Here is a 27,345-nt window from a genome sequence, read left to right as displayed (position 1 = left end):
AAACAAACTAAGACATTTATTTTTGATGCTATTGTGATTGGAATTGTTTTCTTTATTTCATCTTTGTATTGTTTGTTGCTACTATATATATAACCAATTTTTGTATATTGATCATATACTCTACAAACTTACTAAGCCCCCCTCTTAGTTGTAGTAAGTCTGGGAGGGGGTGTGGTATGTGGGTGTGTGTGTGGGTGTGTTCCTTAGGATTTTCTGCATACAAGGCTAACAATAAAAAGAGTTGTCTATTTTCCATACCTTTTTTCCTTGACTATTGCACAAACTAAGACCTGTGGTGCGTTGTTAAATAGAAGTGGTAAACACAGATATCTTTGCATGTTTCCTAATCTAGAGGGAAGCACATTCTTACCATTAAGTATGTTGGCTATAGGCTTCTGGTAGATGCCTTGATCATTTGAAGAAGTTCCCTTCTATTCATAAGTTGATGAGATTTTTTTTAATGTATGATTGTTGAATTCTGTCAAATGCTTTTCTGCATCTATTGAGGTGATCATATGGTTTTGTCCTTTATTCTGTTAATATAGTTTATTACATTGATTTTCGGATGTTAAGTCAACCTCACATTCCTGAGATAAACTTCATTTGATTATGGTATAAAATCCTTTTCATATGTTGCTCAATTACATTTGCTAATATTTGGTTAAGAATTTTTATGTCTAGGTTCACAAGGGATATTGGTATATAGCTGTGTTTGCTTGTAATGTCTTTGTCTTGTTTTGATATCAGGGTAATATTGATATCAAATGAAATAAAGTTAGTTGGGAAGTTTCCTTCATCCTCTATTTGCTGAATAAAGTTTTTGTAACATCGGTATTATTTCCTCCCTTAGTAGTTTGATAGAATTCACCAGTGAAGTATATTTTTTCTCTATAGGAAGATTTGAAATTACTGATGCAATTTCTTTACTTGATATTGGTATTTGTTTTTTTTTTCTTTTTCCTTGAGTCAGTTTTGGTAATTTGTGTCTTTCTAGGAATTGTTCTATTTTATCTAAGTTGTCAAATTTTTTGCCTTAAAGTTATTATGCTATTTTCTTAACATCCTTTTAAGGGTAGGGTCTGTGGTGATATTTCTCTTTGATTCTTGATTTTGGGATTCGTGTCTTCTTTCTTTTTTCTTGGTCAATTTAACTAAATATTATTTATCTTCTTGACTTTCTGAAATAAGCAATTTTGGGTTTCTTTGGTTGTTTTTAATGTTATCCTGTTCTGTATTTCTCGTTGTCCACTGTGACATTTTTATTTCATACATCCTACTTACTTTCGGCTTGGTTTACTCATCTTTTTCTAGAGTCTTAAGATGGAAGTTTTAATTATCAATTTTAGATTATTTTTTCTTTCTGTTTTTAAAGCTATACATTTTCCTCTATACTCTGCTTTAATTGCATCCTGTAAATATTGCTATGTTTTTGGTTTTTTGTATTTTAAGTTTATAACATTTTATTTATTAAAATAGGCTGGGGGAAAAGGATTTATACCACTGCATTCTTTCCTGGGGGAGAACTATTTTGGGCCATTTTTGAAATTTTTTTTCCTCTTAACAATTTTCAGAGTCACATTTGAATTCCTTCAGAATGGTATTTGTCAACAAAAAAGTTCAAGTGAAAAGGAGGAGGGAAACTGGGGAAGCATGAAGAAAGGGAGTGAGAGAAGAAGGAGTGGGCATACAACGGTCAACACATAAAGAAATGGCTTTTACTGAAATGACTCTGCCCTGTGCCTCATGCACTAGGTGATGCAAGCATGCTGCTCAGACATCAACACCAAATGTCATTTAGAAATGGTAGTCTTCTCTGGGTTCTGAAGGACACTTGTTCCCCAACATGACACTATTAAATGATGCTTTCAAGGCAGACACTAAGACATTACTCCAAAGAGAAGGCTCTGGTGGCAGATGCTGGGGCCATATTCTTTATAGTCCTTCTTGGTGTGACAGACCTGAAATAACTCCAGAGTTGAGGCTAGCATTAAGCTTCCAAACCATAAGGCATAGTGCTGCATGTGACGGATTACCACCCGAACCTCTGTAAGCTTAGGTTTGATTATCCTGCCACTGAGCTCCTTACTGAGTTTTAATCTGGCATGTACCACTCTTCAAATCTCTCTGTAGTTGAGATTCATATCCCTGAATATGGCCAAACCCCTTGAAAGAACAACATTCTTATACAGTGGACAATGCACATCAATGGGACAGTTTTGTATTCATCAACAATATTCAAGATGGATTCCATAAAGTCTGGGTTGGCAAACTCTGGGTAAAAAAATATTTCAGGTTGCAGGAGCCTTTTGTAACCGACGTCTATTATGAACTTCTCCTGGTTGATCACATTGATACCTGTGTACTGTTTGATCCACTTCCAGGGATCCACATCATACTTAGCAAATTCCTTGACTATATCAGGGCAAATGTAACAGTATTTCTCCTTAATGGCTTTTGTGGTCTCCAGTGACTGCTCAAGAGGGATTCCTACCTCCCTCTCCCTTAGTAGTCGTTGAATGAAATACACAGTATCACCTACAATCAGGATGTGATTGATGCAGCTCTCAATTACATAACCTTCTACAACTGGGAGAACGAGGGTGACTCCATCTTCTTTGTCAATGACTGTACTCATTAACATATATTCACCCACTTGCTGAGATGTCCAAGATACTTCCAAGGCTAGTACCTCCTGAACTGCAATGTAGAATCCTGGTACATTAAATAGTTCAAACATAATTTCTGCAAAAATGCTCTGTATTTTCTAGTGTATTCAGTGGAAGTTCTGTCATTAAAAAATAATGGTCCTCAGATTCTGCTCAAAGATATTTAAAAACCACTTGCTCCATGAACCTTTCCACAATATCCCAGTCTTCAGTGATTCCATGTCATATTGACCACTTTGTAGCATACATAGATTTATCAATGGCTTCATCCTGTATGAAAAAGTCAAGGTCATCAACTCCCCTCAACATTCTCCCTTGGGCTTTGTCAACTACCTTTGCTGACTCTCTGATAGAAATGCATGAAAGAATAGTAAACTATGGCTCAGTGTTGCCTGCATAGCCAAGCTCAGAATATCTACTGAGGTGATCACAGGGCTGAGACCCAGAGCAGTGGGTACAACTCAATCTCCAGGTGTGGGCTGGATGTCAGGGGCTCAGAGCAAGGAGCCAGGGTGGGCACTGAGTGGCTCTTACCTGATGCCACAGTCTGCCACACAGGAAGGCAGGAACCCCGCCATGCTTGGAATACACAACACTTAGCCCCACTGGCCACCCTGGAGCACCCTGCCACCATCCACTTGGCAACCCACTCACCCCATACATCCTGTCTCTTGTGTGTTCCACTTTTATTCATTTTAAGATATATTGTAGATGGGTGCAGCAAACCACATGGCACGTGTATACCTATGTAACAAACCTGCACGTTCTGCACATGTATCCCAGAACTTAAAGTACAATAAATTTTAAAAAAGGAATATTTTAAAGGATCAACCTACTATTTGACAGTCATGGAAATAGTGAATGGGAATTAAAGGTAAAAAAATAAGCAAAGGAAGGGAGGAGGAAAGGGAAAAAGAAAGGAAAGAAAAGGAAAAGGGAAATACAAGAAAAGGAGACAAATAAATAAATAAATAAACAAATAAGTGACTGAAAGTCTGAGAGTTGGCAAATACTATTCAGACAACACCGACAAAATAGGCCTCTTGCTAAAAATAGCAGAATGCACAAAGTACAGGAGCATCCTGTCTGTCCTGAGAGGCTGGGGAGGTTTAGGAAAAGAGGCTGGGGAGATTTGAGACAGGTCTGAAGTATGTAGTCAGTTTTTGCTTAGTGGAAAAAGTAATCATGGGTGATTCAGAAAAAGGAAGATACTTACATAATAATTGTTTTGTACCTTTTTTTAGTCTTCCATTACTTTCATAAAATTATCTTTGCATCAAAAATTATTAACACTTTCAGGACTCCTTGTATGCAAAACTCTTTGAATTGCATTTCTTAATTTGTGATCACACTGGTAATTTATCTAGCACAATGAACTGAATGTGTGTCTTTATGTTTAAAGGGAAAAATAAAATTCAAAACAGCATATTTGATATAATTTATGATTAGATAATAGAGAAATATAAATTTTAATGTAATTTTTAGAAAGTAAAGCTTAGGCAAGTCACGGTGGCTCCTGCCTGTAATCCCAGCACTTTGGGAGGTTGAGGCGGGTGGATCACCTGAGGTCAGGAGTTCAAGACCAGCCTGACCAACATGGAGAAACCCTGTCTCTACTAAAAATACCAAATTAGCCGGTACTAACGATTCATGAGAAATCTGCCCCCATGATCCATTCACCTCCCAGCAGGACCTATCTCCAACTTTGGGGATTACAATTCAACATGACATTTGGGCAGGGACACATATCCAAACTATATCAACAGAGTTTCATTGTGTTGCTCGGGCTAGTCTCAAACTCCTAGCCTCAAGCAATACTTCTATCTCAGCCTCCCAAGTACCTTTGGGGATTATAATAATCAATCATCTTCACTTTTTACAATCTACTTTGGTTTAATAATTTTTACTTAATTCCAGTGTTATATAGAAACTTTGATCAATGTATCTCTTATATGCTATGAACTCAGCAGTATTGTTATAGTTATTGCCTATAATAATCAGATGATTTTTTAAAAAAAGAGATGAAATCAGAATACACACACACACACACACATACACACATACAATCTTTTATACTTACAAATTTATTTACCATTTCCCGTGCCGTTTATTCCTTATAGGTTCAAGTTGCCATCTGGTGTCATATCCTTTTATCTTAAAAGCATTTTCTTTAGTGTTTCTTTAGCAAGGATAAGTTTATTTTTATTTATCTGGAAATGTCTTTATTTCAGCTCCATTTTTGAAGGATCATTTAAATGGATACAGAATTTTTAATTGACAGTTATTTTTCCCTCCACTTTTGAAATGTCGCTTCATAAGGCCTCCATTTTTTTCAGATAAAAATGCCAGTATTGATAATATTATTGTTCCCCTGTATGTGATAAGTCATCCCTTGCTACTTTCATGATTTTCTTATTATCCTTGGTTTTCACCAATTTGACAAGGATGGCTCTAGGTGTGAATCTCTTTGTGTTTATCCTACTTGAGATTTGTTGGACTTCTTATATCTGAAGATTAATGTTTTTCATAGCATTTTTGAAGTTTTCAGACATTATGTTTTCAAATATTTTTCTGTCCTCTTATCTCTCTCTTCTCCTGGAATTCCCATTATGCATATGGTAGTGCTCTTGATGGTATCCCATAAGTTTCTGAGGATCTGTTTATTATCCTTCATTCTTTTTTCTTTTGGTTCTTCAGATTGATTAACCTCTATTGTTCTATCTTCAAGTTCACTGATACTTTCTTTCACAAGGTCAAATATGCTATTGAACCTCGCTAGTGATTTTTTCACTTTAACTGTTGTACTTTTCAATTCTAGATTCTATTTTTAAACATAATCTGTCTCCTTATTCATATTAGCACATTATCATATTTTAAATTTGAACATATTTATAATATATACTTTGAAAACTTTCTTTCTAAATCCAATATCTGAATTGAGACAGTTTCTATTCACTGCTTTTTTTCCAGAGTATGAGCCATATTTTCCTGTTTCCTTACATGTCTGATAATTTTTAATTGAAAACTAAACACTTTAATTACACATTATAGCAAATCTGGATTTGGTTTTTATTTGTTATTGTCTTTGTTGTTGTTATGTTTTGGTAACTGGCCTATACTTGTGCTGTGTAATCCTTCTGCCCAGTGGTTTTCAGCATTGATGTCTTTTATATTGTGCTGTTGTTGTTACTGTTGTTTTAGCCTGTCTTTCTAGGGATTTCCTTTGTGTCTGTTGCATAGCTTGATTTTTGAGAGACATTGTATTAAAGCTAGTAAGGCTTCCACTCTCTGCCAAATAATCTGTGGGTGGGTGGGTGAATGCATTCAAAGTTGCAATTAATACTCAAGTCTTACTTCATTTTTACTTTTTGTCATACTATCTTGAGTCTTTCCTGCACTTCCATACTTTTCCAATCGGCAATATGTGTGGAGAACTTTTCTCAAACTTTTTATGATTCTCTCCTTTCCAGGATTTCTTTCTCTCTCTTTTTTTTTTTTTTAGTAATACTCAGGTTTTTAATTTTTTATAGTGAATGGATACAAAGCAAAATTAGCAAAGGAAAAAGTTGTATGTGGTAAAGTCTGGAGGATACCAGGCACGAGCTTCCTGGAATCATCTCCTGTGGAGTTACAAGGATGTGTTTCTCTTTCCCAGCATGAAATTTTGACAGCACATGTGCAATGTCATCTACCAGGACCAGAGTCTCATTAGAGACTCAGTTCTCAGGATTTTACGGAGGTTACTCTCCTTCACATGTACCAGAATTCCAGACTCTCAGAGGAAAAGCAGCTGTTCAGAGTAAACCACATTGTTTGTATAAACAGTTTAGGCACAGTGAGCCACTCTTCTCAGTGAGAGAATTGGAACTTGGAACTGGAAAACTCTAGCCTAGCATGTGGGTCTTTCTTTTCTTTCTTTCTTTCTTTCTTTCTTTCTTTCTTTCTTTCTTTCTTTCTTTCTTTCTTTCTTTCTTTTTCTTTCTTTCTCTCTTTCTCTCTCTTTCTTTCTTCCTCTTTCTTTCTTTCTTTGTTTCTCTCTTTCTCTTTCTTTCTTTCTTTCTTTCTTTCTTTCTTTCTTTCTTTCTTTCTTCTTTCTTTCTTTTACTTTGAGTTCCAAGATACATGTGCAGAACATTCAGGTTTGTTACACAGGTATACATGTGCCATGGTGGTTTGCTGCACCTATTGACCCTCAGGATCTCTCATTTAAATTTTTGTCTTGTCTTCCACTTCCCCAGTTGAAACTGCAACCTCAGACTAGCAAATCTGCAATTCTCTCTGTTCATTCCCAAACCACTCTGCTATATTTAACTGGCAAAACCATTGATTTCTTCCCTCTGCTCCATACCAAATCCACCCGTGCCCCCAGCCCTAACAGGAAAGCTGCTGGGTTTTACATCCAGCTTCAAACTGGTAAAACTACAGTTTTTCCCAACTGAGCTTGGGGGTGAGAAGAGAGATGGGAGTGTATTAGTCCGTTTTCATTCTGCTAATAAAGACATACCCAAGACTGGGAAGAAAAAGAGGTTTAATTGGACTTATATTTCCAGGTGGCTGAGGAGACCTCAGAATCATGGCAGGAGGTGAAAGGCACTTCTTACATGGTGGCGGCAAGAGAAAATGAGGAAGATGCAAAAGCGGAAACCCCTGATAAAGCCATCAGATCTTGTGAGACTTATTCACTACCACGAGAACAGTATGGGGGGGAACCACCCCCATGATTCAATTATCTCCCACGAGGTCCCTCCCACAACACATAGGAATTATGGGAGTACAATTCAAGATGAGATTTGGATGGGGACACAAAGCCAAACTATATCAGGGAGAAACCCCAGTCAGGAAGGGCTCAGACTTTTACCAATCCTACCCAAAACCCTAACACTTTTTTCAAGAATAAATGCTTCTTAAATTTGATAACTGCCTTTGATGAGTTTTCAGGGTCCTGAAATGATTGTTTTTGGTATTTCTGCAATTTTGGGGGGAGTTTTGGTGTGGAAATAAATTGCCAACCTTTTCATGTCACCTCCCAACCTTATCTTTATATCCTCTGATTAACAATTTTCATTAGTAATGTGTTACACAACAAATACTTGTTTAGACTAACCTACATTTTACCAATTTCTTTGCACATTGTCCTGTCTTTTTTGGTCCTATGTCATATTTCTAAAGCATATCTTTCAGTAGATTTTTCCCTGGTAAAAAATGGCATATGTTCTTAAATGTATTGGTTTGACAATATCTTTCATTTGTCTTTTGTTCGAGTGACAGTTAACTGGCTACAGAATTCAAGATTGAATGTTTTATTTATCTCTGTACTTTGAAGACTTTATTTAATTATCTTCCATCTTCTATTGTTGCTGATAAGAATTGAGAATCTGCTCTATTGTTTATTCAATTATGATTAATCTCTCTTTCTCTGTCTAGATTATTTAAGATTTTATTTTTGCCTTTGGTAGTCTATAGTTTCTCAACATTTTATCTAAGTATCTATTTTTACTTAATCATGATTAGAACTCATTTGACTTCCTGTGTCCAAATCAATAAAAACCCTAATCAATTCTGTAAAATTTGAAGCCAGTTTTCTTCTCAAATATTATATCTTCTTCATTCTTTCAATGGATGTTTCTGAAACTACCATTAGTTGTGTTTTAGATCTTTTCCATAATCTAAATCTCTCATTTTCCACCTCGTTTTTCTGTGTGTGTGCTATGCTCTTAAATAATTTCCTCATATCTACTACTTTGCTGTGTTCTCTCTTCAGCTTTGTCTAGATTGCTATTTGGGTACTTAGTGGGTTTTTTTCAGTTGAGTAAATTTTAAAGTTTTTTCTAGATGTTCTATTTAATTATTTTACAATACTTTCAAGTAATTTCTTCTTCTCATGTCTCCAATTTTTAAAAATTGTCTCTAGTCCCTTTGAAAATACATATTTTATAGTGTCTATCTAGTGGTTCTATTAGCTGAGGATTTTAGACATCTAATCCCATTCTTTATTGTTATCTGTTAACTTTTGCTCATGGGATATTTCTTCTTATTTTAAGTTCAGATTCACTTGGCTTTACCTTTGAGACTTTATGCAGTCTGGGATCAGGAGTGTCTATTAGAGATTTTTTGAATTAGCATCTACTAAGTGTTCTAGGGATACTTCAATGCAGGGACACTTTTATGGTAGGTTTAGAACTTTGGGATCCCTAACCTGTGCACGTAATGTAATTTGAGCCCCACGCATAAGTTGGATGAGTCCGGTTTTACATATGAATTCTCAAAAAAGACTTTGCCACCCAGAGACCAGCTAAGACAAACTGCCTTGTCTTCTCAATTTGTCAGTAGGATGACATTTTCTGGTCCGTGTTTTTTATTTTTGTTTTTTGTTTTGTTTTGTTTTCTTGAGATGGAGTTTTGCTCTTGTTACCCAGGCTGGAGTGAAGTGGCGCCATCTCAGCTCCCTGCAATGTCCGCCTCCTGGGTTCAAGCAATTCTCCTACCTCAGCCTCCCAAGTAGCTGGGATTACAGGCATGCACCAACAGGCCAGGCTAATTGTCTGTATTTTTAATAGAGACAGCGTTTCACCGTGTTGGTCAGGCTCATCTTGAATTCCTGACCTCAGGTGATCCACCCACCTCGGCCTCCCAAAGTCCCGGGATTACAGGCGCGAGCCACCATGCCCAGCCTGGTCCATTATTTTAGTAAGAGTTTAGCCCTCCAAGGCTTCCAGTTTTGCAGGATGACAATAATCAGAGGGGAGGAGGAAAAAAACTTTGTTCTAACTTTCTGCCTGGAGTGAGTCAAAATCCTCCTCTTCTACCCTGGCAAATTCTATACAGCCAGAAAGGGGTCATAGCTAAAAAATTCATGTAAGCTGTTTTAAGAATATTAAAAGCATTAGCAATTATGATTCATAGCAAATAAAGGTAGCCATTTAATTAGCAAATGGAAATTTACCATGTTATTGTCTGTCCTTTACAGAAACCTGTGGATTCCTCAGTGAGTAGCACCTAGTTGTCAGAAACAAGATGTCTAGTAACTTATATCTACTCATCTTAATCTACCTCTACCTCCTACACATAATCTAAGATACTTTATATTTATTCCCACAAAATCTAGGTTCATTTCTTCCAGCCATTTCCTCCTATAATACATTTATGCCAAATATCAGTTGAATTATCCTTTCAATAAAAAGATTTAGCAGGTTCCTGTTAAAAGATTTGGCACCTTGACACTGTGATCTTCAATAAGGTTGTGAATTCTTATCACAGCCAATCATCCTCTTATTTTCCATCCTGATGAAAAAGCTATTTTAAAATATAAAACGAAGTAAATCTCATCATATTGCCATGATGTTTTTAACTATCATATATTATAAGTTAGCATTTTCAAGAGTTCACATATAGGTTTTTTTTTTATTTTTTTAATTTTTTTATTGAGACTGAGTCTCACTCTGTCACCCAGGCTGGAGTGCAGTGGCACAATCTTGGCTCACTGCAACCTCCACCTCCTGGGTTTAAGCAATTCTCCTGACTCAGCCTCCCATGTAGCTGGGATAACAGGCACGCACCACCACGCGTGGCTAATTTTTGTGTTTTTAGTAGAGACGGGATTTCACTGTGTTGGCCAGGTTGGTCTCAAACTCCTGACCTCATGTGATCCAGCCCACCTCAGCCTCCCAAAGTGCTGGGATTAAGGCGTGAGCCACTGCACCTGGCCCACATATAGTTTTTAAATATTTTTAAAGTGAAAACACTTTGTTTAAAACCTACTTCATAAATTGACAGGTTATTTGGAATATATGTTAAGCAGATATCTCTTTCACCAAACTAGTAAGCAATGTTGATCTATACCATGTATCATTTTATAGAACTGGCTATTAGTATATACGATAAAAGAGAATTGATCCTTTGTTTGTATACATCTATGTGTATGTGGATATATAGCTGTACACTTTTTTGTATTTCAGGAGTTACACTGTTTGTGATATGGTGTATGACCTGGTCAATCTTAGGCTCTGAAGCTCTCCCTGGTGGAAATTTATTTGGATTGTTAATTATTTTTTATAGTGCCATTATTGGGGGAAAAATTTTACAACTCATTAGAATACCTTTAGTGCCTCCACTTCCACCTCTTCTTGGTAAGTATATAATTAGCTCTCTTTTCTTTATTATTGACTATATGCAAATTTTGAACATTTTCTTGTTGAGTTAGTCATAATTCAGAAATATTTCAATGTAGTATGTTTTATATAGTTTCTTCATGTGTGTATTTGCTGTGTGTGTGTGTGTGTGTATAGCTCTTTTATAGGGCCATTTATTTCTCTCTCTGTCTACATATATACACACACAAGTTTTATCCAAAATTTATTTTTAAAATAAATTTAATATCCTTAGTACATTATTCCTGTTGCTTTATTGTTTAATAGAATCTTTAAAAATTTTAGATTCATGGAGTACATGTGCAGGTTTGGTACATGGATATATTGCATAATGGTGAGATTTGGGCTCTAGTGAACCCATCACCAAACAGTGAATACTATACCCTATAGGAAATTTTTCAACCTTAACCCTCCAACCCTCTCTCCTTTTGGACTCCCCAGTGTCTATTATTTCCATCTTTATGTCCATATGTACCCATTGTTTAGCTACCACATATAAGTGAGAACATGTGGTATTTGAGTTTTCTGTTTCTGAGTTATTTCACTTAGGATAATGGTGTTCAGCTCTATCCATGTTGCTACAAAGGACATGATGCCATTCTTTTTTATGACTGCATAGTATTCCATGGTGTATATGTAACACATTTTCTTTATTTAGTCATTTAAGTTGATTCCATGTCTTTTTATTGTGAATAGTGCCACAATGAACATATGTGTGTATATGTCTTTATGGAAGAATGATTCACATGTTGAACCATCCTTGTATTTCTGGAGTAAAACCCACTTAACTATATTATCTTTTTGATGTACTATTGAATTCATTTTGCTAGTTGAGAATTTTTGCATCTATGTTCATCAGGGATATTGACCAGTAGTGTGTGTGTGTGTGTGTGTGTGTGTGTGTGTGTGTGTATGGCTTTGCCTGATTTGGGTATAATTGTGATACTAGATTCATAGAATGTGTTAGAGAGGGAGTCCCTCCTTGATTTTTTTGGATTAAGTTTCAGTCACCTTTGACCCTGAACTAGTATTCTAGTGGATTGTACAATGACCCTGAACTAGTGGATTGTACAATGAATAAATGAATGAATATAAATTATTGCAAAATAAAATTTTGTTAAGTATATGATAACCATACAAATGCAAGACAATAAACAATGTGATGTGAAAACTCTCAGCCAGCCTACCATATTTGTGTTTGTTTTTGAACTGTATAGTGGGAGGAGGTGCTCCTTACAATTTTCACTTTGTAAACATTTATTCTTTGATTTTAACCATCACTGCTATAACCACCATCACTCGTGGATTCATCAAAAATTAAGTAAAGAATTATCTTATTTATTTTATAAAACTTTGTAAAATGTATGTAGAGCTCACATTTATTTCATTGTTTAATACTAGAAGTGTTTTGGATCTTTATTGAGAAGTTTGATGATGTTTTGTGACCAGAAATATGCTGTAGGAAATTGACTCTTGTTTATATCATTTAGCCTATGCTAAAATTGGTTTTATTATATACCATTTTACTCAAAGTTGCCATTTCCAATCACCTATCGATGATGTTAAGTGAGAACTTACTGTATTCAAATATATCTAAATATTCAGTACAGTGGGCCAGGCATGGTGGCTCATGCCCATAATCCCAGCACTTTGGGAGGCCAAGGCAGGAGGATCACCTGAGCCCAGGAGTTCAAAACCAGCCTGGGCAACATAGCAGACCTTGTCTTTACAAAATATTAAAAATTTTTCTGGGTCTCAGCTACTCAGGAGGCTAAGGCAAGAGGATCACTTGAGCTCAGGAGGTTAAGCCTACAGTGAGCCATGTTTGCATCACTGCACTCACCTTGGGCAACAGAATGAGACCCTGTCCCCAAAAATAAATATATATTCAGTACACTGTCAGTAGAGATAATCTCTACATCTTATCTCTGCTGTCCCTTCTGTATCCACAGTTTTCTTACAGCACCTTCTAAGTATTTATTGAATCATTTTCCTCTGCTCCAAACTTTCTCTTTTGCTCTAGCTTAGGCTATTTGTTTCCAACTTTTGCGTGGACTGTGACAGAGCCTTCAATTTGGTCTCTGTCTCCAGTTTTATCCCTAACTAAGTCACCAAGACCCTCATATAAAAATCGCAAGACTCATTATATTACTTCCTGCCTAAAACCTTCCCATGGTGCCTTACTTTGCCAAAGTGGGGGGAGACCTTTCTATGATCTGGCCCACCAAGCTCATTCTCCTCCCTCCTTTCCTTGCCCTGTATGTTCCAGCAACACTAAATTACTTGTTGAACCCCATTTAGGTGTATTGTTTCTTATCGCCATTCCTTTATTCATGCTGCCTTCTCTACTTGCTTGTAACCTGCCCTTTACCAAAATAATGAGAGACATAGTGCATTATAAAATAAAGTAAACATTTCTGTTTTCTTTCTCAGAAAAATGAACTGTCATGTATGTTTATTTTCTTTCTTTTAAGGGATGTTACTGGCTGGGTTTACAGTTAGGAATGTTCCATTCATCAGTGAACATGTCCATGTTCCTAACGCATGGTCTTCAATTTTAAGAAGCATTGCCCTTAACATTATTCTAATACAAGCTGGGCTTGGACTCGATCCGCAGGTAGATTTACAATTACAAATCGAGTAAGGTTATTTCAAATATTAGAGGATGGTGAGAAAGAAAAAGAAGCAAAAATTTTATTTACCTGTTCCAAGCGGAGTCTGTAAACACACCTAAGATAAAGAAAAAAAGGCCGGGCATGATGGCTCATGCCTGTAATCTACAAAAATTAGCCGTGCATGGTGGCATTTACCTGGTAATCCCAGCTACTCGGGAGGCTGAGGCAAGAGAATCGCTTGAACCTGAGTGACAGAGGTTGCAGTGAGCTGAGATAGTGCCACTGCAATCCAGCCTGGGGGACAGAGTGAGACTCCGTCTCAAAAAACAAAACAAAACAAAACAAACAAACATTTTATAAGAAAAACCTTATACAATTCTTTTTCTTTTTTTAGGGAGATTAAGGATTTCGTAATTTTTTATGACGTTTTCTCTACAGGATTATGTTCCTGATTATCTTTGCATTATTGTAAAATCTAATCTTTTAAAGCATTTCTTAAAATATTACATTCTAGGGATCATAAATCCCATCTATAAGAAGATGACTATTCATGAATATGACAGCCACTCAAATAAATGTGGCAAATGTGGTTTAATAGAAATAGCTCAAGAGCATAAATAATTATAGCCAATGAGATTATATTCTCCAGCAGAAACTATGAACCAAGGAGAAAATTGAAAAGTTCTCCCTTTTAAAATGAATTATGCAGTTTTTAAGTTATTTTCTTTGGCATGTTAGTATTGTATTTATACTTATTAAGTTAATCAAAGAGTTCATATCAAAAAGTTAATGGGAAAACACTACTAGGACACTATTATTATACTATGTATTAGGAAAGTTCAGGAAGGTAGCATTAGCTATTTAATCACAGTAAAATTGATATTTTAATAATTAAAATACAATAATATTTTATAAAAGGTGAAATTGTTTATAATCCAAGCTATGATGACATATAAAATATAATAGAGTTCAAAGTCCAGTGGGACAATCTGTTGAAATGAGATTTTGTTTAGTGAAAGCTTCTTATGAAAAAAGACTTTATAGTCCAACATTTGTTAAAATAATTTTCTTGTTGGCCATTGTAAATGCATCAAATGTGACTGTTTTGTGTTTCAGGCTTTGAGACATTTGAAGGTGGTTTGTTTCAGATTGGCTGTAGGTCCATGCCTCATGGAGGCAAGTGCTGCTGCTGTTTTTTCCCACTTCATTATGAAATTTCCCTGGCAATGGGCAATTCTATTAGGGTAATTTCTTTCTCATTTTTTCTTATGAAAATATTCAATTAAGGATGCTTGTTTAAAACTGTTAAAACATTCAGAATATTGTATAGAAAATCTCTATTAAAATTCATTTCACAGTGTTAAAATCCTTGGAAAGCAGTTGATTAAAAGCAGAGAATGTCCCAAATTGCACGAAATTTTTTTAACAAACATTCATAGCCCCTAAATGTTTATCATAAAGAAAATTCACGTGATCAATTTATTCCTTTTCATCTGTATTATAACGTATCTGTATGTTTTAGTCTATCTAATGGCCTCTTCCTCATAGCTATATGTAAATACAGTTGCACATTTCATATATATGTATGTGTGTGTATATATATATGAGAAACATTTTATATAGACATAGGTGTATAAATATAAACTCTCCCATTTTAAAGAAAGCAAGCAAACAAAAACTCTTGCCGTATATCCAATGCCCCATCCATCTTTATCTACCATCCATTTATCTTATGTTTGAATTCCTCAAAATAAGTCTATAGCTACTGTCTCTAGATCCTAACTCCTTTTCATTTCTTAATTCATCAACTTTTGTCTCTGCTTATCCATTCCAATGACACTCATAGCAAAGTTCATCCATTACATAGTTACTACAAAATCCAGTGAATTTTTAAATTAATGTTTATGATTAAATACTCAAATGCACTTTTATTTTAAAAATTAGAACTTTATAAATAAAGGAGGAATGACCTTAAACTATGCCTTCAAATCATAATGCCCATAACTCTACCCAAAGTGACAACTCTTAGGAGTTTTTTTCTTCTCCAATTTTTATTTTGGCTCAAGGGGTACATGAGCAGGCTTGTTATATGGCTAAATTGCATGTCACAGGGGTTTGGTATGCAGATTATTTTGTCACCCAGGTTGTAAGTATAATACCCAATAGGTAGTTTTTCTATTCTCCCCCTCCTTCCACCCTCCACCCTCAAATTCACCTAGTGATGATTGTTCCCTTCTTTCTGTCCATGTGTACTCAGTGTTTAGCTCCCACTTATAAGTGAGAATATGGGATATTTGGTTTCCTGTTCCTGTGTTAATTCACTTTGCATAATGGCCTCAACTCCATCCACGTTGCTCCAAAGGACATGATCTCGTTCTTTCTTATGGCTGTGTATTATTCTATGGTGTATATGTGCCACATTTTCTTTATCTAGTTCACCATTGATGGGCATTTAGGTTGATCTCATGTCTTTTTTATTTTTTTCATTAGTTTTTAAGGAACAGGTGGTGTTTGTTTACATGGAAAATATTTGTAGTGGTAATTTCTGAGATTTTGGTGCACCCATCACCAGAGCAGTGTACACTGCACCCAAGGTGTAGTCTTTTATCCCTCACCCTCCTCCTACTCTTCCCCCTAAGTCCCCAAAGTCCATTGTATCATTCTTATGCTTTTGCATCCTCATAGCATAACTCCCACTTATAAGTCAGAACATACAATGTTTGGTTTTTTCATTCCTGAATTACTTCACTTAGAATAATGGTGTCCGACTCCTTCCAGGCTGCTGTGAATGCCATTATTTCATTCCTTTTTATAGCTGAGTAGTATTCCGTCCATGGTCTGTGTGTGTATATATATACACACATACACATATATACACACATATATATGTGTATATGCACATATACACATATATATGTGTATATGCACATATACACATATACGCATATATGTGTGTATATACACACATATGTGTGTATATACACACATATATATACACCACATTTTCTCTATGCATTCATTGATTGATGGGCATTTGAGCTAGTTCCATATCTTTCACAATTGCAAATTGTGCTGCAAAAAACGTGTGTGCAAGTGTTTTTCTCATATAATGACTTCTTTTCCTCTGGGTAGATACCCAGTAGTGGGATTGCTAGATCAAATGGTAGATCTACTTTTAATTATTTAAGAAATCTTCATACTCTTTTCCACAGTGGTTGTACTAGTTTACATTCCCCCCAGCAGTGTAAAAGTGTTCCCTTTTTACCACACCCATGGCAACATCAATTTTTTTTAATTTTTTGATTATGGCTCTTCTTGGAGGAGTGAGATGGTATCGCATTTTGGTTTTGTTTGCATTTCCCTGATAATTAGTGATACTGAGGATTTTTTCATGTTTCTTGGCCATTTATATCTTCTTTTGGGAAGTGTCTATTCATGTCCTTAGCACACTTTTTGATAGGATAATTTGGTTTTTTCTTGCTGATTTGAGTTCCTTATAGATTTTGGATATTAGTACTTTGTTGGATGCATAGTTTGTAAAGATTTTCTCCCACTCTATAGGTTGTCTTTTTACTCTGCTGATTATTTCTTTTGCTGTGTAGAAGCTTCTTAGTTTAATTAAGTCCCATCTATTTATCTTTGTTTTTGTTGCCTTTGCTTTTGGGTTCTTGGTCATGAAGTCTTTGCCTAAGCAAATGTCTAGAAGGGTATTTCCAATGTTACCTTCTAGAATTTTTATAGTTTTAGGTGTTAGATTTAAGTCTTTGATCCATCTTGAGTTGATTTTTGTATAAGGTGAGAGATGAGGATGCAGTTTCATTCTTCTGCATATGGCTTGCCAATTATCCCAGCACCATTTGTTGAATATGGTGTCCTTTCCCAACTTTATGTTTTTGTTTCCTTTGTTAAAGATCAGTTGGCTTAAGTATTTGGCTTTATTTCTCGGTTCTCTATTCAGTTCCATTAGTCTATGTGCCTATTTTTATACCCGTATTATGCTGCTTTGGTGACTATACCCTTATAATACAGCTTGAAGTCAAGCAATGTGATGCATCCACATTTGTTCTTTTTGCTTAGTCTTGCTTTCATTATGCAGACTATTTTTGGCTTCCACATGAATTTTAGGATTGCTTTTTCTAGCTCGGGGAAGAATGATGATGTAGATTGCTTTTGGCAGTATGGTCATTTTCACAATATTGATTCTACCTATCCATGAGCATGTGATGTGTTTTTATTTGTTTGTGTCATCTATGATTTCTTTCTGCAGTGCTTTGTAGTTTTCACTGTAGAGGTCTTTCACCTCCTTGGTTAGGTATATTCCTAAGTTGGTTTGCTTGGGGTTTTTTTCTTTGGTTTTGTTTGTTTGTTTTGGTTTTTTTGTAGCTGTTTTAAAAGGGGTTGAGATCTTGATTTAATTCTCAGCTCAGTCACCGTCGGTGTATACCAGTGCTACTGATTTGTGTACATTGATGTTGTATCCTGAAACATTACTGAACTCACTTATCAGATCTAGGAGCTTTTTGGATGAGTCTTTAGGGTTTTCTCATTATATGATCATATCATCAGGAACAGCAACACTTTGACTTCCTCTTTACTGATTTAGATGCCCTTTATTTCTTTGTCTTGGCTGATTGCTCTGGCTAGGACTTCCAGTACTATGTTGAATAGAAGTGGTGAAAGTGGGCATCCTTGTCTTGTTCCAGTTCTCAGGGGAATGCTTTCAACTTTTCCCCATTCAGTATAATGTTGGCTGTGGGTTTTTCTTTCTCTTTCTGTATTTTTTTTTTTTTGAGATGGAGTCTTGCTCTGTTGCCCAGGCTAGAGTGCAATGGCCCAATCTCAGCTCACTGCAACCTCTGCCTCCCAGGTTCAAGCAATTCTCATGCCTCAGCCTTCCAAAGAGCTGGGAGTAGCTCCCCAAACTTGCCAGCATCTATTACTTTTTGACTTTAATAATAGGCATTCTGCCTTCTGTGAGGTTGTATCTCATTGCACTTTTGTTTTGCATTTCTCCAATGATTAGTGATGTTGAATATTTTTTCGTATGCTTGTTGACTACGTGTTTGTCTTCTTTTGAGAAGTGTCTTGTCCTGTCCTTTGCGCATTTAATGGGGTTGTTAGATTTTTGCTTGTTGATTTTTCTAAGTTCTTTTTGGATTCTGGATATTAGACTTTTGTCGAATGCATGGTTTGCAAATATTTTCTCCCATTGCATAGGTTGTTTGTTGATGATTTCTTTTGCTGTGCAGAAGCCCTTTAGTTTAATTAGGTCCCATTTGTCAATTTTTGTTTTTGTTGTAATTGCTTTTGGCATCTTTGTCATAAAGTGTTTTCCAGAATTGAAATTTCCTAGGATATGTCCAGAATGGCCTGTATCCAGAATGGTATTTCTTAGGCTATCTTCCAGGGTTTTTATAGTTTTGGGTTTTACACTTAAGTCTTTAATCTACCTTGAGTTGATTTTTGTAAACGGTGAAACGTATGGAGTCCAGTTTCAATTTTCTGCATACGGCTAGCCAGTTATCCCAGCACAATTTCCAAGTAGGGATTCCCTTCCCCATTGCTTGTTTTTGTCAAGTTTGTTGAAGAGTAGATGGCTATAGGTGTGTGGCTTTATTTCTGCGTTCTGTAACCTGTTCCACTGGTCTATGTCTGTTTTTGAGTTCCTTATAGATTCTGGATATTAGTACTTTGCTGGATGCATAGTTTGTAAAGATTTTCTCCCACTGTATAGGTTGTCTTTTTACTCTGCTGATTATTTATTTTGCTGAGCATAACCATGCTGTTTTGCTTACTGTAGCATTGTAGTACCGTTCGAAGTCAGGTAGTGTGACGCTTTTGACTTTGTTCTTTTTGCTTAGGATTGCTTTGGCTATTTGGGCTTTTTTTTTGGCTCCAAATGAATTTTAGAATGCTTTTTTTTAATCCTGTGAAAAATGTCATTGGTGATATGATAGGAATAGCATTGACTCTGTAAATAGCCTTAGACAGTATGGCCATTTTAACAATATTGCTTCTTCCTATCTGTGATCATGGAATGTTTTCCTTTTGTTTCTGTTGTCTCTGATTCTTTGAGCACTCGTTTGTAATTTTCATTTTAGAGATTTTTCAGCTCCCTGCTTAGCTGTATTCCAAGGTATTTTGTAGTTTTTTTGTGGCTACTGTGAATGGGATTGCATTCTTGATTTGGCTGTCAGCTTGGATGTTGTTGGTGTATAGAAAAGCTGCAGATTTTTGTACATTGATTTTTGTATCCTGAAACTTTGCTGAAGTCATTTGTCAGATCTGGGAGCTCTCGAGAGGCTACTATGGGGTTTTCTTGGTATAAAAGTGTTTCACCTATGAAGAGGCATAGTTTGACTTCCATTCTTCCTATTTAGATGTCTGTGTTTCTTTCTCTTGCCTAATTGCACTGGCTAGGACATCCAGCACTATGTTGAATAGGAGTAGTGAGAGTGGGCATCCTTGTCTTGTTCCAGTTCTCAAAGGGAATATTCCAGCTTTTTCCCATTCAGTATGAAGTTGGCTGTGGGTTTGTCATAAATGGCTTCAATTATTTTGAGGTATGCTCCTTCAGTAACTCATTTGTTGAGGGTTTATATCAAGAAGGGATGTTTTTATTTTTAGTTCTATTTTATGATGAATCACATTGATTGGTTTGTATATCTTGAACCAAACTTGCATCCCAGCAACAAAGCTTACTTGATCATAGTGGACTAGCTTTTTGATATGCTGCTGGATTCAGTTGGCTTGTATTTTGTTGAGGATTTTTGCATCTATGATCATCAGTGATAACTGTCCTGAAGTTTTCTTTTTTGTTGTGTCTCTGCCAGGTTTTCATATCTGAATGATGCTGACCTCATAAAATGAGTTAGGGAGGGATCCTTCCTCCTCATTTTTTCAGAATAATTTCAGTAGCATTGGTACCAGCTCTTCTTTACACTTCTGGTAGAATTTGTCTGTGAATCTGTTGGGTCCTGGGCTTGCTTTTTTTTTTTTTTGGCTCAGAGACTTTTTATTACTCATTCAGTTTCAGAACTCATTTTTGGTTTGTTTAGGATTTCAGTGTCTTCCTAGTTCAATCTTGGGAGGTTGTATGTTTCCAGAAATTTACCCATTTCTTGTAGGTGTTCTACTTTGTTTGCATAAACATGTTCATCTTAGTCTCTGAGAGTTTTTTGTATTTCTGTGTGGTTGGCGGTAATGTTCACTTTACCATTTCTGATTGTGTTTTTTGTATCTTCTCTTTTTTTTTCCTTATTGGTCTAGCTAGTGACCTATCAAATTTATTTATTCTTTTGAAGAACCAGCTTTTAGTTTCATTTATCTTTTGTATGGCTTTTCATGACTCAATTTCATTCCATTCTGCTCTGATTTTGGTTATTTATTTTCTTCTGCTAGCTTTGGGTTGGTTTCCTCTTGTTTTTCTGGTTCCTTTAGGTATGATATTAGGTTGTTAATTTAAGATCCTTCTAACTTTTCAATATGGGCATTTAGCATGATAAACTTTTCCCTTAACACTGCTTTGCCTGTGTCTTAGAGAGCCTAGAATATTGTATCTTTGTTTTAATTAGTTTCAAAGAATATATTGGTTTCTGCCTTAATTTCACTGTTTACCCAAAAGTCATTCAGGCACAGGTTGTTTAATTTCCATGTAATTGTATGGTTTTGAGAGTTCTTCTTAGTGTTGACTTCTATTTTTGCTACACTGAGCGGTCCAAGAGTGTGGTTGGCATGATTTCAGGGGCTTCTTTTAATTTATTGAAAATAATTTTAGACTGATAGTGTGATCAATTTTACAATATATGCCATGTACAGATGAGAGGAAGATATATTCTGTTGTTGTTGGATGGAGTGTTCTGTAGATGGCTGTTAGGTCCATTTAGCCAAATGTTGACTTCAAGTCCTGAGTATCTTTGTGCATTTTCTGTCTCTATGATCTGTCTAGTACCATCAGTGAGATGTTGAAGTCTCCCACTATTATTCTGTGGTTATCTAAGTCTCTCTATAGGTCTCTATGAACTTGTTTTACAAATGTGAATGCTCCAGTTTTGAGCACATTTATCTTTCAGACAGTTAAGTCTTCTTGTTGAATTGAACCCTTTATCGTTACGTAGTGCCCTTCTTTGTCTTTTTGATTGTTGTTGGTTTAAAGTCTATTTTGTTTACCCTTTTTTGTTTTGCATTTGCTTGGTAGATTTTTTTCCATCCTTTTACTTCAAGCCAATGGGTATTGTTGCATATGAGCTGGGTCTCTTGACAACAGATACAGTTGGGCTTTGCTTCTTTATCCAACCTGCCATTCTGTGAGTTTTAAGCAGGGCATTTATACTGTTTACATTCACAGTTAATATTGGTATTTATAGCTTTGGTCCTGCCATTATGTTGTTAGCTGGTTATTATGCAGACTTGATTGTGTAGTTACTTTACAACGTCAATGGTCTATGTACTTAAATGTATTTTTGTGGTGGCCGTTAACAGTCTTTCACTTCCACGCTTAGCACTCCCTTAAGGACCTCTTGTAGGGCATGTCTGGTGGTAACAGATTCCGTTAGCATTTGTTTGTCTGAAAAGGATCTTACTTCTCCTTCACATATGAAGTTTAGTTTGGCTGGATATTAAGTTCTTGGTTGAATATTTTTTTTTTTTTTTTTGCAACAGAGTCTTGCTCTGTCCCCAGGCTGGAGTGCAGTGGTGCTATCTCAGCTCACTGCAACCTCCACCTCCTGGGTTAAGTGATTCTCTTGCCTCAGCCTCCCGAGTAGCTGGGACTACAGACATGCACCACCATGCCCAGCTAATTTTTGTATTTTTATTAGAGATGAGGTTTCACCATGTTGGCCAGGATGGTCTTGATCTCTTGACCTTGTGTTCTGCTCCCCTCAGCCTCCCAAAGTGCTGGGATTACAGGCATGAGCCACCATACCCGGCCAAGTTTTTTTTTTTTTTTTTTAAGAATGCTGAAGGCCGGGCGTGGTGGCTCACACCTGTAATCCCAGCACTTTGAGAGGCCGAGGTGGGCAGATCACGAGGTCAGGAATTTGAGACCACCTTGGCCAATATGGTGAAATCCTGTCTCTACTAAAATTACAAAAAATTGCCAGGTGTTGTGGTGTGCACCTGTAGTCCCAGCTACTTGGGAGGCTGAGGGAGAAGAATTGCTTGAACCCGGGAAGTGGAGGTTGCAGTGAGCCGAGATAGCACCAGTGCACTCCAGCCTGGGCAACAGAGTGAGACTCCGTCTCGAAAAAAAAAAAAAGAATGCTGAATATAGGCCCCCAATTTCTTTTGGATTGTAGAGTATCTTATAGTTCTTATAGTTCCACTGTTAGCCTGATGGGATTCCCTTTGTATGTGACCTGCCCCTTCACTTTAGCTGCCTTTCATATTTTTTTATTTCATGTTGACCTTGGGGAATCTGATGACTCTCTGTCTTGGGGATGGTCATCTTGTATAGTATCTCACAGGATTCTCTGCATTTCCTGGATTTAAATGGTGACTTCTCTAGCAAGATTTGGGAAATTTTTGTGGGCAGTATCCTCAGATATGTTTTCCAACTTGCTTGTTCTTTCTCCCTTTCTTTGAGTGATGCCTTGAGTCATATGTTTGGTCTCTTTACATAATCTCAGATTTCTCAGAGGTTTTGTTCATTCTTTTTTGTTGTTTATTTTCATATGACTGAGTTGATTCAAAGAAGTGGTCTTTGAGATCTGGGATTCTTTCCTCAGCTTGGTCCGTTCTACTGTTAGTACTTGTTACTGCATTATGAAATTCTTGAGGTGCATTTTTCAGCTCTATCAGTTTAGTTTGGTTCTTTCTTAAAATGCCTATTTCATCTTTCAGCTTTTATGTCATCTTATTGGATTCCTTAGATTATTTGGATTGGATTTTGACTTTCTTCTGAATCTCAATGATCTTTGTTTCTATCCAGATTCTGAAATCTATGTCTGTCATTTAGTCCTGGTTAACAACCATTGTTGGAGAGTTAGTATGATTGCTTGAAGACAGGAAGACATTCTGGCTTTTTACATTGCCAGAGTTCTTGCACTGGTTCTTTCACATCTGTGTGGGCTAAGGTTCCTTTAATGTTTTGACTCACTGTCCTTTGGATGGAGTTTTTTCCTTTTTTATATTCTTTAATGCCCTTGAGGGTTTGACTGTGGCACAAGGTAGTTTCAGTCAAATGGCTTCATTTCTGGAAGATTTCAGGGGGCAAAGGCTCAGCTCAGCACTCCTGAACTGCATGCTCTAACTTTGCAAGTCTGGTACCATACCCACAGATTTGTTGTCTGGCCCTTCAATGTTAAGCACTAAGGTGTTCCCAGTCCACTGGCAACAACACTCTGATGGGGTGTGCCAGCCAAAGTGCTTCACTGTAGTGATTGTAGCAAGGTCCCCACTCACACATATGTGCCAGCAGCAGCAGCACACAGCAGGTATGCATGTGTTGGCAGGGGTGCAGTGCCGGCAGGAGTGGGATGGGGGTGTTCTGCATACTTGCACGTGCCAGCCGGGGCAATGGTGCTGTGGGGTGCACTCATGTGCCGCTGGAGACAGAGTGGCAGCATCTTCATGAATTTTATGTTATCATTCTAGAGCTTTAAAAATAATGTTCTGGACTTCTAACAAATGTATTTGTGAACCCAGAGAAAAAAAGAGTATTATTTTGTGCATTTTTATGTAATCATACCCAAGAAAATTTTACTTTACAATTTGTTCTTTTCACTCAACAATAGTCTCGAGGTTTATCCATCTCAAGATGGATACACATGTAGTTTATTCCTTTTAATTGTATAAGATTACATTGTATGTCAACAGCAGATTTTATTTACAATGTTATAACAAAAATAGCATTTTATTTGTCTCATTTTACATAAATATAAGTTTGTCTAGAATAGTTACCTGGGTTACATGCATTTTTAGTTTGATATATACAGCCAAAATCCTTTCGGTATGGCCACTTTAATTTGCCCTAATACCAGTAGCTTATGAGCATACCTGTTGTTCTTGAAAATCCTTGCAAATCCTTGATATTATTAAATTTTATAATGTTTTCCAGTCTGATAATTGAAAAAATGGCATATTTTTGTTATTTTAATTTGCATTTCTGTGATTATTCACAAGCTTGAATATCTTTTATATATGTGTTGTCCTTCAGCTTTTCCTTATCTGTAACTAGCCTGTTCATATCTTTGTCCATTTTTTTGTTGAGTTGGTCTTCTTTATTAATTATATCTGTTATATGCATTTGTAAATTATATGTACTGCAAATATCAGTAGATATTTAATTTTGTTTGTGATGTTTTTTTCACTCTAAGAAGTGTATTTTGTTATTTTCAACAGACAGAATTGCCAATACACAACACCGTTCACTTGACTTTGAAAATGAGAAAGAGAAAAAGGGGGAGAAAGAGCAGAATTGCTTTTGAAGTAGTACTTTATTATAGTACTTTTGAAGTTGCTTTTGAAGTACTACTTTAATATAATTGAATGTATCAAAATCTCTTTTTATGTCTAATGCCTTTGTATGTATCAAAATCTCTTTTTATGTCTAATGCCTTTGTATGTATCATTCAAAAGGTCCTTTTTACCTCATGATCACAAATATATTATTCTACATCTTTTTGTTGTTGTTGTTCAGAGCCTTGCTGTCACCCAGGCTGTAGTGCAGTGGCATGATCTCAGCTCACTGCAACCTCCACCTCCCAGGTTCAAGTGATTCTCCTGCCTCAACCTCCCAAGTAGCTGGGACTACAGGCATGCACCACTGCACCCAGCTATTGGTTTTGCCATGTTGGCCAGGCTGGTCTCAGATTCCTGATCTGTCTGCCTCAGCCTCCCAAAGTGCTGGGATTACAGGTGTGAGCCATCACGCCTAGCCCACTACATTTTCTTATTACTACTTTTCCTTTTGAGCGTTTAACATTTATTATGTGTAAGGATCTATCTATATTCCTTTCCACATAAATAGTTATCTCAACACCATTTGTGAAAGATTTCTTTCTTTCTCCCACTGATTTAAAATACCAATTTATGATGTAACAAATCCCATAGATTTGTTTCCACACTTTGTATTCTCTTTTCTCCCAATTTATTTTGTCTATTTATATGTCACTATTATTCAGTTTTAACTATTTCACCTTTACAAAAACAGTGTCTGGTTTTCTTAAGTTTACTTGATCTTTCATTCTAAGATCTTATTCTTCCAAATGAATTTTATAATCAGCTTGTCAAGCTCAGTAAAAGTCCCTGCAAAGATTTTGATTGGTGTATCTCTGATTAATTCATTTGGGGGAGAGATTACATCTTTATATTATTGAGGCTTTGGCTGGGCATGGTGGCTCACACCTATAATCCCAGCACTTTGGGAGGCCAAGGCAGGCATATCACTTGAGGTCAGGAGTTCAAGACCAGCCTGGCCAAAATGGTGAAACACTGTATCTACTGAAAACACAAAAACTAGCCAGGCGTGGTGTTGGGCAATGGTAAAATTGGGGCTTTTTAGTTCACACTTGTGAAATGTCTCTCTAAGTATTCAGGTATTATCTTAATTATTATATTATTATATTCACAATTTTTATAAAAGTATAAACTGTCTTCACAGTTTTGTTCTTAGATACTTTGTGTTTTAAAATTAAAATTTTAAAAATTAATTTTTAAAAAAAATTAATTTCTTTTTAATTCTTTAATTTAATTTTTAATTTTTGCCAAATTAAAAGAGGCAAAATGAGAAAAAGTTCTGGGGTTATGGATTGGCACAGACCTACTGAGAAGGAGAAAGCCTAGCACTTGATATATAGTAGGCACACAATAAAAGATTGTAAGATGAATTTGTTGAATGAAAGAAAATTGGAATTTGGGAGCTCAGAGGTTATGGGCAAAAGTTGACATACCCTATCTCTGAAGGAAACATTTCCACCTAGAAAATGAGATGGCACAGAGCTGTTAGGTCCAGCGTGAGAAGTTCAAGATGTCAGAGGTAATGTGGATTCAATAAGTGTTGCATAGACATCCCTGGAGGTAGAGAAGGGAAGTTGCTCTCTGCACAGGAGTATCCCAGTATCCCAAATCACCTTGAAGAGGCTAAAGGATGCTCTGAGCTGTGTGAGACATGGCTGGAACCTTCTTAATAATGATAGTGGCAGATGATAAGGAAAACAAAATGAGTTCTTCCTGGCCGGGCACAGTGGCACACGCCTGTAATCCCAGCACTGTGGGAGGTCGAGGTGGGCAGATCACTTGCAGCCAGGAGTTCGAGGCCAGCCTGGCCAACATGGCAAAACCCTGTCTCCACTAAAAATACAAAAATTAGCCCAAACATAGTGGCCTGCCCCTGCACCTGTAGTCCCAGCTACTTGGGAGGCTGAAGCAGGAGAATCACTTGAACCCTGGAGGTGGAGGTTGCAAAGAACTGGGATCGTGCCACAGCACTCCAGCCTGGGTGGCAGAGCAAGACTCTGTCTCAAAAAAAAAAAAAAAAAGATTCTTCCTTTATGCCAGGCTCTGTTTTAAGCTCTTTAAATGTAAGACAACCCTTTGACCCAGGCACCACTATCGGTCCTATGTTTCAGATGGCATATTTTATGGCAGGTAGGATTCCAAGACAACCCCAGTGACCTCCGCTTTCTAGTGTTATGTCTTGGTGATCCCCTCTCATTCCATGTGGTAGGAACTGTGACTTCCTCTTGCCAACAGAATACAGCAAAGGTGATGGATAGGATGTCACTGGCTTGATTGAATTATATTGTATGGCAAAGGTGATGGGATATCATGGCCCTCACTATCTTACTACATATATGACTCTGAGAACACTCATTTTCATTATCCTGTTGTCCTCGAAGAAGCAAGCCACCGTGAGTTCTACAGCCACAAGAAAATGAATTCTGCCAGCAATCCGAATGAACCTGGAGGCTGATT

General features: G+C 36.6%; 1 long non-coding RNA gene and 1 pseudogene across 2 annotated transcripts in view; one reads left to right on the top strand and one right to left on the bottom strand.

Annotated features, from left to right (window-relative positions):
- Nucleotides 1-25,690, top strand: part of LOC112208007 (uncharacterized) — a 44,762-nt gene extending 19,072 nt beyond the window's left edge. The window contains exons 4-8 of one of the 2 annotated variants that reach the window (XR_008540033.2): nt 7,217-7,334; nt 10,622-10,792; nt 13,288-13,430; nt 14,545-14,672; nt 24,772-25,690. This is a non-coding gene — a long non-coding RNA (uncharacterized LOC112208007). Of the gene's footprint in view, nt 1-7,216; nt 8,230-10,621; nt 10,793-13,287; nt 13,431-14,544; nt 14,673-24,771 lie in introns of those variants that run through there. The other variant, XR_008540032.2, reaches the window with a different exon arrangement.
- Nucleotides 1,878-3,244, bottom strand: LOC112207973 (actin-related protein 3B-like; annotated as a pseudogene).
- Nucleotides 25,691-27,345: the final 1,655 nt, after the last annotated feature.

The sequence above is a fragment of the Pan troglodytes genome, chromosome 18 (genome assembly GCF_028858775.2).
Source record: "Pan troglodytes isolate AG18354 chromosome 18, NHGRI_mPanTro3-v2.0_pri, whole genome shotgun sequence".
Classification (NCBI taxonomy): Eukaryota; Metazoa; Chordata; class Mammalia; order Primates; family Hominidae; genus Pan; species Pan troglodytes.
This window is presented reverse-complemented; position numbering and strand designations above follow the sequence as displayed.